This window comes from Chiloscyllium punctatum, chromosome 45 (genome assembly GCF_047496795.1).
Source record: "Chiloscyllium punctatum isolate Juve2018m chromosome 45, sChiPun1.3, whole genome shotgun sequence".
Classification (NCBI taxonomy): domain Eukaryota; kingdom Metazoa; phylum Chordata; class Chondrichthyes; order Orectolobiformes; family Hemiscylliidae; genus Chiloscyllium; species Chiloscyllium punctatum.
The window spans coordinates 23,067,447-23,078,439 of NC_092783.1; the positions used below are offsets into that span (position 1 = coordinate 23,067,447).

At 42.5% G+C, this 10,993-nt stretch overlaps 1 pseudogene; it reads left to right on the top strand.

Moving 5' to 3' along the window:
* Nucleotides 1-1,316: 1,316 nt before the first annotated feature.
* Nucleotides 1,317-8,542, top strand: LOC140467225 (uncharacterized methyltransferase YdaC-like; annotated as a pseudogene).
* The last annotated feature ends 2,451 nt before the right edge of the window (nucleotides 8,543-10,993 follow it).

Consider the following 10,993-nt stretch of genomic DNA (forward strand, 5'->3'; position numbering starts at 1 on the left):
AATCGACGTTTTGGGCATGAGCCCTTCTTTAGCCCTTCCTGAAGAAGGGCTGATGCCCGAAACATCGATTCTCCTGCTCCTTGGATGCTGCCTGACATGCTGCGCTTTTCCAGCAACACATTTTCAGCTCTGATCTCCAGCATCTGCAGTCCGCACTTTCTTCCAGAGTGGATGGGACAAAACCGTGCCCATTCCCAATGTGGAATCAAGGTGCATAGAACCCAGATAGCAAGTATACTGTGAAAGAAATGATGGCGACATGAGGAGAATCTTTATCCTCAGAAAGTGGTCGGGATCTGGAAAGCATTGCCCAAGTGTGGGGTTGGGACAGGGCCAACCAAGTCCTTCAATAAGAAATTACATCATGATGTGAAATTAGCCGAGCAACGGGAGAAAGGCACTGGCTGAAGTGAATCTTCAGAGATTCAGAACAGATACAGTGGCCGAGTCACTACCTCCTGTGTTTTACTCAATGATTCCATTATATACTTCCGAGTGCCCATTGCGCTATCTGGGAATGTGATGATAAAGGCCTATCACTGGAGTATTAATCCAGAAACTCAGCTCATGTTCTGGGGATGTGAGTTTGAATCTTGGCACGGCATATGGTGGAATTTGAATTCAATTTTTAAAATCTGGAATTATGAATGACCTGATGATTATGAAACCACTGTTGATTGTCAAAAGAAACTAATCTGGTTTACTAATGTCCTTCAGGGAGAGAATTCTGCTGTTTGTACCTGGTCTGGCCTACCTGTGACTCCAGAGTGACAGCAATGTGGTTGCCCCCTGACCTGCAATCAGATCAAGGCCAGCCAGTGATGCCCACATCCCACTGATGAATTTAAAGAGTATGGTCTGCACCCTCCCACCCCTTTACAATCTGTTGAGGTTTAGTATCCTTCCTGTCCCTACAGGGCATGTTGGAAGTATTTATTTTACTTGTTGCCTTGTAAGAGGCCCTTTTGGTATGGAAACCAGACTGGGTTCTGCTGCTGTGAGCTGCAGTGAGAACAATGCGAATCAAGAGTATGGTGCTTTTGCCCGAAACATCGACTTTCCTGCTCCTCGGATGCTGCCTGACCTGCTGTGCTTTTCCAGCACCACACTCTTGACTCTAATCTCCAGCATCTGCAGTACTCACTTTCGCCAATTGAGAGCAATGTGTCTAACAGAGATATTGAGCTGCCCAGGAGTTGGAGCAGAACTGTTCAGAACATTCTCCCCCTTTCTCTGAGTCTCGCTATGCTCTGGCTGCTTTCAGTCTGTTTGCTCAGCACTGTCACTGAACAACAACAGCTTAACGTACACACTCTCAGCCCAGCTGACTGGCTCAGTCTGTTTGTAAACTGATGCTGGGATAACAGTGTATCGTCATCCAAGCTGTCAATCATCCAGCAAGGCTGAGGTTCCATGTTGTGTAACAGGAAGGGGAACTTTTCGCAGCTCTGTGAGCAGCAGCAATGCTGTTCGATCACCTCACCAAACAACTGAGCAAACCAACGCAGGGCCCCTGGGGATGGATGGTGAAAAAGTTCTTCGAGAGGAGGAATAGATTGTTGGAGGTGAATGCTGTCAAACTGTGTGACATTCAGCCTGAGAGTGTGGTGCTGGAACTAGGCTTTGGACCAGGGCTCGGTCTGCAGGAAGCTGCTAAACGCCTTACACTGCCGAAGGGTAAACTCTCTGGGCTGGATTACTCTGAATACATGTACCGTGTAGCCAGCAGGAGGTTGTAGCCTGATATTCAGACCGGGAAGGTGACATTGTTTCATGGCAGTGTGGAACATATCCCTCTGGAAGACAACGTGGTGGACAGAGTATTTCACTGCAACTGTTATTACTTCTGGCCTGATCTGCAATCTGGATGCAGAGACATTTACCGAGTTATGAAACCAGGTAGAGTATTGAGCTGGTTAATTCTGAAAAATCCTAAACCTCCAGGGAAGTGGTGCAGTCAGGATGAAATGGTGGGGTCACATATCAACTCATCTCCCTGATTGACATGTCACTGATTAGCCTGGTAGTCAAATGCTGATTTACTTAAAGAGAGACTACAAGAGCTAAACATGGCCCTGACCACTTGTGTGCTTTGAGTAGAACAATCAGGGACAGAAGGATTATTTATAGTGACTCTTCTACAACACCCCTCTTTCCATCGAGATCACCCCCTCACCACTTTGACCAGCAGCCAGATTTTCCGAGAGAGGCTGAAGATGTTTTAAAAGTCCAAGACAAGTCCAATAATTATAGAATCAGTCAATAGTACAGTATCAACAATACTTAGAGAAGGAAGACCTCAGCCTGTAATGCCTGTGCCCATTGTCATGACTGACCGGGGTAGTTTGCTGGAAATCAAACCCCACTATTCCTGGAATTTGTCCTTTCACTGTTTTTGAAGATATTTTATTCCTTCTTTAACAGGGGATTCACACATAAAGGTATATGGAAGCCGCTAGCTATTATTCGGAACTTTCTATTACCTTCACGCAGGTGAGAGAGACCGTGTGATTTTTTTGATGATTTCTCTTTGCTGGCCAGGTGGTTCTGTTCCCCACACACGGCATGGTTACCTGGTTAGGAGCCAATCAGGGTATCGTTGTCAAGAAAGTTTGCTTTTGTTCAGAACTCATTTGCTCTGTGATGTCTGCTTTAGCTCTCAATGTTCCAACATCATGTGGAATACACAGTGTATTTCAGAAAACTGGATTTTTTAAACCATCTCTTTGTACCGTGTTCTGGACTAGGCCGGACCCCCTCAAAACATTTCAAGAAAGTAGCCTGGACCCGAAATTTGCGAGTTGTTTTAAGCAGGTGTAAAGTGGATATTCCAGGAGTGATGCAACTGGCCCAACCACTTAGTTTTAAACAAAATAATTTATTTGCAAGATTACCAAATGAAACACAAACAAAAGAGACTGAATACAGAAGAACTTAGTCTATCCGAAAACTCAACAGATTATCCCAACTTAATGACGCAATTTCAAATACTCCAAGCAATCCCTATAAACACTCGTGGGCAAAAAATGTAAAATCAAACACTGCCTTATAGGAGAGAGAGATTCAGCTTGGAACACCTTCCATGTAGTTATTACTTGGACCAGCAGCTGCAAAACTGACTGACTGCTTTCAGCGAACAGCCAGGCTGCTAAAACCAAATCAAAGCAGAGAAAAGCTGAGCTGGGAGAACTGACCACTTCCCTTTCATTGGAGATAAGTTTATTTTCAAAAGATTGAAAGCATTCTCAAGTAGTTAAAACCAGACCTTTTGGAATTGCTGCTTTTACGGCTTCTCTGGGGAATAAAAAAGCCAGCGACAGCATAACCTTGTGAAAGGATCAGCTTTGTCACAACTGTCTTCTTTAAAGTAGGATCTTCCTTTTTAGTCTAGAGTCCAAAATTAAAGGAAATAATAGGATAGGGTCTTTGCGCAATTTAATTTCCCCCCTGTTTAGGTCTCTCTATCTGTATTCTTTTCCAATTCCTCCCTGACTCTTCCATATTAAAGTTAATTGTAGAGTCCTGGCTGTACTTATTACAGCTTTCTTGTTTTTGAGGTACATGCTGCACAGACAACCTTCATTTTTAGTCCAGTGTCCAAAACTAAAGGAAATAAGAAGATGTAGCCTTTACACTTTCTCCTTTTTCTGTTTCTCTGAGTGTTCTTTTCCAATTCTTTCTTGAATCTTCCATAGTTGCCAATTGTATTATCTACTCAACATCTTTTGAATACAGCTGTTATTTTTGCCTAATCTGTCGCAGCTGCATGTTTTGGTAGGAAGATTGGTGAATTTACTGCATAGCTCTTTGTATTGGATTCACAAATCTCAACTGCCAACCTCACCTTCAATTCATCTCACATACTTAACCCTTTAACAGCAGCTCTCAAAGCTGGATACTTAATTCTCAGAAGTCACTCTAGTCCAAGATAGCTGATGGTAATTTAACCTAAGGGTCACTATGCCTCGGGGAGGATAGGGAATGAGAGGAGTATCCTTCGTGGTATCCTCAGACTTTGCAGGGATTAAACCCAGACTCAGACCATAGCAACTGACTGCAGAAAAATGGGACATGGTTTGACTCCTTCCTTGACTATCCCGCCCTATAGGGTGGGGGGTACTGTGTTCATTTCAGCTACGCCTTCCCTATCTGTGGAGCTGGGATCAGAATTCCCAGCTAGAAATCCAGAGCACAGTATTAATGGAAGAGAAAATCCTGACAGTGGGTGCCACTCTCGGGAATATTCAGACCAATGTGCTGTAAACTGTGCAGCCCTGGCAGCACTCCCTGCAGCTTTCTTGTTTTTTGAACAACATGCTTCCAAGACAACCTGTTCAGGTGATACCTGGTTAAAGCAAATGTCGGGACTTCTCAGAATTATTACAGCACAATAGGAGGCTATTCAGCCCATTCCACTCACCCTCAAAATGAACATTTTATTTTGTGCTCCTCTCTTGCCTTGTCCCTTTAACCCTGCACACTCTACCTTTCCAGTGACTGTCTCATTTTTGTTTTGAACGCCTTGGTATAAGTCCACTGCACTCTCAGACTCTGACCCAGACCCTAACTCCTTGTTGTATGGAAAATGTTTACACTAGTGTCATTTTTGCTTCTTTTGCCAACTGCTTTCAATTGTTGCCCTATCATTCTCGATCTTTTCACAAATGGAAACCTTTTTCTCCCTGTTTACTCTGACCAGACCCATTGTGATTTTGAATACTTTGAATCTACTCTCACTCGATTTTTCATAACTTCTTCATAACACATGCAGCTGGAAGTTGGTGTAATTAGTAGGAATTATTTCCAAGTCTGCCTGACTGAGGAGATAACATTTAGTTACTGGGTGGCAATGTGCCAAAAAGCTCAAGGGTCTCCTTTTTTGGTGGTAATTGGAATCTCCTACCCAGAGATCTTCCAGTTTCTGAATGCAGATTGCCAGAAGCTGACCCATGATCGTCATTTAAAACTGTGAGCTGAAATACCGCGTTCCACTGAAGGAACGTCTCAGGTTTCTGAACCAGTAGCAATCTGTTGAAAGCTGCTTGACTTATTGAAATCTCCTGAATTCTGAGGTGTCAGCGTGCACATGTATAGGGAACTTATTCCAATGAGCTGGTAGGGAGGGACAACAGGTGGCACATACCCAAAGGCCAGTACTTCCCCACCCCCAACATCCCACACCCTTCTGATCACAATCCTGATTCTTCCAGAGTTTAATAATCAAGCCAGAGGGCAGAATATTTGCTCCCCACCCCACCACCCCAGAGGGAATGAGGGCAATAGCTATAAAGTATCTTACTGGCTGACATGCCAATTCAGCCTCTGGGCCACTCTTTCACATGTGGGTAGCTCATTAACAGTAGCCAGTTCAAGGAAGCAACTTTCTAGCAGGAGTCAGTTTAGGTGCCTGGAGGTGGTCATCCGATGGGTCAGCAATCCAGGATGGTCTCTCCCAGAAACTTCCCCCTACTCCCTGAGTACAGGAGCAGCCATGAGCCATCTTGGAAGGAGACTCCAACCTCCCCCATCTTCTACTCATTACTGGTGGCCTGTTTGCTGAATCTTTTTTTCATCAGATTTTGACCCATTTGCAGAGAGGAATCTCCATATTAAATCCCTCTCTCTTTTGCTTACCTTCCCTTACAACCTGCTGCACCTCCCTTGCTGGAAGCCTTCTGATTGGCCCTCCTTGTTTCAGGGCACATCCACTTTTGATGGTCAGGAAACAAAAGCCCAGGTGAGTTAGGAAAATCCATAGCATTTTGATTCCACAGGTGTGGTTGCTTTTTCACTAGAAGGTCTTGATATTGAGATTCTTCTTCACCTAAATTCCAAGAAACAACCTATCAGAAAATTGAGTATTTATCCTTTATTTGACAGGGGGACTGATGGTCACCACCTTAAGCCTGGAAGTTCTAAGGAAGATTGTTGCTGCTGGATTGTTGAAGAATACAAAATGGCCACCTGAACCATACATGGCTACTCTCCGTGACACGGGATTTGTTGACGTGTGTATGGAGCACAAACAAGATCAAGGGAAACCCTTTCAGGCTATCTTTGCTAGAGCAAATAAGCCGTGAATGTGCTGTCATCTCTGATGCCTCACTAGCTCAATAATTTGGGTTTACTGAGCTATTATATAACCCATTTGTAATATTTGTAGATAAATTGGAAGACACCACTTCATTGAACGTAGAAGAGTACAGCACAGTAGAGATCCTTCGGCCTTTGATATTGTGCCAGCATTTTATCCTATTCTAAAGTCAGACTAACCTGCATTCCCTTCATTGTATTAACTTCCATGTGTCTATCCATGAGACACTTAAACATCCACAATGTATTTGAATCTAGTTCCAGTGCATTTAACCGCCCCACCAATTGGAGTAAAGAACCTTCCTCTGACATCTCCACTAAATCTTTCTCCAGTTGCCTTAAAATTATGTCCCTTCATCATTGAAAAAGTCCCTGGCTATCCACTCTACCTATGCCTTTAACAACTTGTACACCTCTATCAAGTCACCTCTCATCCTTCTTCGCTCCAATGAGAAAAACCCTCGCTTCCTCAACCTTTCTTCGTAAGAGATGTTGTCCAGTCTAAGCAGCATCCTGGTATATCTTCTGTACACTCTTTCTAAAGCTTTCTCATGTTTCCTATGATGAGGCAACTAGAACTGAATACAATATTCCATGTGTGGTCTAACCAGGACTCTGTAGAGCTGCAGCATAACCTCGCGGCTCTTAAACTCAATCCTACTGCTAATGAAAGCCAACACACCATGCGCCCTCTTAACAACCCTATCAACCTGGGTGCCAACCTTCAGGGATCTATGGAGATGGCCTCCCAGATTCCTTTGTTCCTGTACCCTGCCAAGAGTTCTGCCTTTAACCTTGTATTCTGCATTCAAATTCAATCTTCCAAAGCGAATCACTTCCCACTTTTACAGGTTGAACTCCATCTGCCACTTCTCAGCACAGTTCTGCATCCTGTCAATTTCCCATTGCAACCTACAACAGCTCTCCACACTATCCACAACTCTCCCAACCTTCGTGTCATCGGCAAACTTACTAACCCACCCTTACACTTGCTCATTCAAATCATTTATAAAAATCACAAAGAGCAGAGGTCCCAGAATTGATCCTTGCAGAACACTACTGGTCACCGAGCTTCAGGCTGAATACTTTCTACCACCACCCTCTGTCTTCTATGGGCCAGCCAATTTTGTATCCAGACAGACAGATTTCTGTATATTCCATGTTTCCTTACTTTCTGTATGAGCCTACCATGGGGAGCATTATCAAATGCCTTGCTAAAATCTACGTACATCACATCCACTGCTCTACCTTCATCAACACATTTTGTCACATCCTCAAGGAATTCAATAAGGTTTGTGAGGCATGACCTGCCCCTTACAAAGCCACGCTGACTATCTCTAATCAAACCATGATTTTCCTAGTAATCATAAATCCTGTCTCTCTGAAACTTCTCCAATATTAAAGTTCCCTTTCATTAACTAATCAAAACAGTCAAGGTCTGTGAAGTCAAGAGAATATTTGGCAGAATGGATTACTGGCTGACCTCATGAGTAGAACAGAGAATGAAAGTAATGGTGGCTATTCAGAGTGGCAGAAGGTAGTAAGTGGCATTCCACAAAGGTTAGTGTTGAGAGCATTGATGTTCAAAATGTATATTATTGATTTGGACATTGGGATAAAATAAAACACAATTTCCAAATGTTTGGATGACAAATTTATGGGTGAGGGGGGAGTCATGGTCAATATGAAGCGATGTCTGCAACAAAATACAGGAGGACATTAATCAACTTGCATTGTGGGCAAATAATCATGAAATAAAGTTCAACGCAGGTAAATGTGAGATTGTCCATTTGGCAGGAAGAGGGTTTAATTCATTTGTCACTCAGAACATCAAAATCTTGGAGTGCAACTAAATAAATCATTAAAGGTTGTGTTGTAGGTGAGGAAGGGCATCAAAGATAGCAAATTTAGCAATAGGTTTTAATTGTAGAAGAATAGAATCAAAAAGTAGGGAGATTGTAATCTTAGTTAGGCCATACTTATAGTTCTGGTCATTATGTCATCAAAAGGTGGTAGAGCGAAAGGCAAGGGTTCAGGAAAGATGTTGCAAGGGTGATACCAGGAATGCACACATTTCAAGGTCTCTATTTTCTTGAAAACTAGAAGAGACTTTTAAAATTGTGAAAGGATTTGACAGAGTGAATCCAACTGGAATATATCCAATTGTGGAGAAAAGCATAACGAGAGGCCATGAGGGAATTCAGAAGTAACTTTCCACAGGTTGGTCAGAACATGAAACTCACTACCTGAGACCGATTGAAATTTATAGTAAAGATGCATTTTCGAAGAAGTGAGACAGGATTGTGGGGAGAAGGGAATAAACAGTAACAATAACATGTTCAGATAATATAAAGTGGGAGAAGGCTCGAGTGGATAGCAACTGGTTGGGACACGTGTTTTTCTGTGCTGTAACATGTTATAATTTTAGCCACCTTATTAATAATTACAATAAATGGATTTTTGTAAATGTTGTTTTGAGATTTTTTTTGAATACATACTAATTCTTTTATTTTAATGGTTATGTTGTATCCAGTTGGTGGTCAGCAATTGTGTTAGATGGCAATGAGACTTATCAAATTTGTTTATTGAGAACACTCGTCCAATCTCTCTGGATGTGAGTCGTGTGATTCGAACAAAGGATGAGGGGTTTTGAGACATTTTGAGTTCCATTCTCTGAATGGAATCCTCAGTAATGAAAAGCAAAAGATTGGCCATTCCTCGAACTGTGAGAAATGTTGCTTTTCAGGTGAGATGTTAAACTGAGGCATTGTCTGCCCTTGTGGGTAGACACGTGAATTAAGTGTAGGCTATAACGCCATTTGAATTTGCTACGCTATTCTGTAAGGTTACACCTGATTTAATTTTAATCTCAATTCCACTTTGCCACCTATGCCGATAAATTTTTATTCCATAAAAATAATAAAAGAACTTCAGATGCTGGAAGTCTGAAACAAAGAAAAACCATAAGTTACTGGCAAAACCCAGCAAGTCTGGCAGTATCTAGGCAGAGGAAGCAAAATTAACATTTTAGGTCCAGTGACTCTTCTTCAGAACTAATGGAAGCTAGGAAAAGGTTTTTATATAAATGGAGGGTAGGGGCTAAGTATTGAAGAGTTGGTGGAGATGGAGCCCAAGGAGAGAGAAAAGCAGTTGGACAGACAAAGGAATAGATAACAGTCAACCAAGGAGAGTTAATAGCTGTTAATGGGGACTATTAGTGACAGAAATGGATAATGTGTAATAGCAGACAATGTGATTAAAAGGCCTGATATGTGGGGTTTGGGGAAGTGTGCTCAACCCTTATAATTGTTGAACTCAATATAGAGTCCAAAAGGCTGTAGAATTCCCAAGCAAAAAATGAGGTGCTGCTCTTCCAGCTTGTGCTGACCTTCAGTGGAGCACAGCAGCAAACCTGAGGCAGAGGGTGGCCAGGGATGTGTTGAAACGGCAGGCAACTGGAAAATCAGGCTCTCTTTTGCTGACAGAATGTAGGTGTTCTGCAAAGCAGTCCCACAGTCTACTCTTCATTTCCCCAATGTAGAGGAGACCACGTTGTGAGCAGGAAATACAGTAGACTAGATTGAAGTGCAGGTAAAGTGCTGCTTCATCAGGAAAGTGTGTTTGGACCCTTGGATACTGAGGAGGGTGAAAATAAGTTGGCAGTTGTTACACCATCTGTGGTTGCAGAAGAAGGTGCACTGGGACTGTTGGGAGGTCTTGGGAGTGAAGGAGGAGTGGGTCAAGATGTCCTGGAGGGAACAGTCCTTGTGGAAAGCTGATAAGGGAGAGGAGGGCAGGGGAATAGTTGTCTGGTGGTGGCATCCTGCTGGAAATGGCAGCTAATGATACTTTCCTTATCAAGGCTATCGAGCTCTGCCTTCAAAGTATTTCAAAATAATACCTCCACCACCATTTGAAGAAGAGAGTTCCAAAGTTTCACAACTCTGTGAGAGATGAAAAATTCTCCCTCTCTGCCTGAAATGGAGAAACTTTTTTATTTTCGAACATTAACCCCTAGTTCTAGATTCTCTCGCCAGAGAGTTTGACAGGGCTTCGAAGAACACACATAATCTGTCTAGAGTCTCCGCTAACATTTATCCCATAAGCATTTTAACTAAAACAGATAACCTGATCATCATCACAACTTGACTTGTGGAACTTATGAAAGTTTCAGGCACAACATCTCATTTTCTGCTCAGGCAATTTACAGCATCACGGTCTCAATATTGAATTCAATACAAACCACATTATGTTTCTTATCCATTTTTCTTGCATTCTCTTCCCATCCTGACAGCCTTGCTTGTACCTTACTTATTTTGCTCTTAATAGAAAGAACCCCTTCTCTCCCCCTTTTACATTTTCATTTACGCCCATTTGACATTTCTTTCTCTTTCTCCACCATTAACAACCCCTTATTCTTTTGCACTGGGTCTCTTCCTCTGTCAGATGCATGTGTAAAATAATTCCCACAGCTTTCAGTTCTGAAGAAGAGTCAGACTGCACTCGAAACATTTTTATTCTCTCCACAGATGCTGCCTGACCTGATGAGTTCCTCCAGCACTTTTTGTTTGCTGTACGCATATTGACTGCTGTGTCCACCACATTACAACAATGATGACACTTCAAGTGTGTTTAATTCAAAAGCATTTGGGTGTTTAGGTCACAAAAGGCACTATATAAATGCAAGTGCTTTCTTATCTCAGTATAGCAATTGAAGAGAACATCATGATTGCTGAACAGAGAAAGAATTCATAAGTGTTATGTTGTTGCCAGTTCAGAAGAATTCCATGAAATTGTAAGGACGGAAGAACAGTTTCAGTGTCTTCAATGGGGTGATGTCTGTGCCCACCCAGATATTTAGGGAACAAAAAGTCCACAACACAACAGGAATCACTTTACA